This window comes from Parus major, unplaced genomic scaffold, assembly GCF_001522545.3.
Source record: "Parus major isolate Abel unplaced genomic scaffold, Parus_major1.1 Scaffold329, whole genome shotgun sequence".
NCBI lineage: Eukaryota > Metazoa > Chordata > Aves > Passeriformes > Paridae > Parus > Parus major.
The window spans coordinates 49554-50095 of NW_015379279.1; positions in this window are offsets into that span (position 1 = coordinate 49554).

Here is a 542-nt window from a genome sequence, read left to right on the forward strand (position 1 = left end):
TTATTTTGATATTTTTTATTTTATTTTTATTTTATTTTGATTTTATTTTGATATTTTTTTATTTTTTAAATTTTATTTTGATTTTATTTTGATTTTATTTTGATTTTATTTTGATTATTTTGATTTTTAAATGATTTTTTTTTGGGAAACGATTCCAAAGCGATTGATCATTAACCCTGGGATTTATCGCTGCTCCCGGCAAAGGTCGCGGGGAGGAAAAAACTCCGATCCCTCCAGGCAAACCCAGCGTATTTTCATTTTTTTGCCCTTTTTGGGGTTCCAAAAAGGCGGAAAAATTCAAAATTCTGGGGTTTTTTGGCCAAAAACCCCCAAAATAATAAATAAAGAGAGATGGGGGAGTTCCTCCCGCTCAGGGGGGCGGGACCGGCCCCGCCCCCGAGAGAAAAATTTATAGAGAAAAGAGGAAAAAAACCCCAAATCAAAACAAAGAGAGAGGGGAGGGGGCGGGGGAAGCCTCGCTCCATCCAGGGAATAAATGAAAAACCAGGAAAAACAAAGAAAAACAAAGAAAAACACAAAAC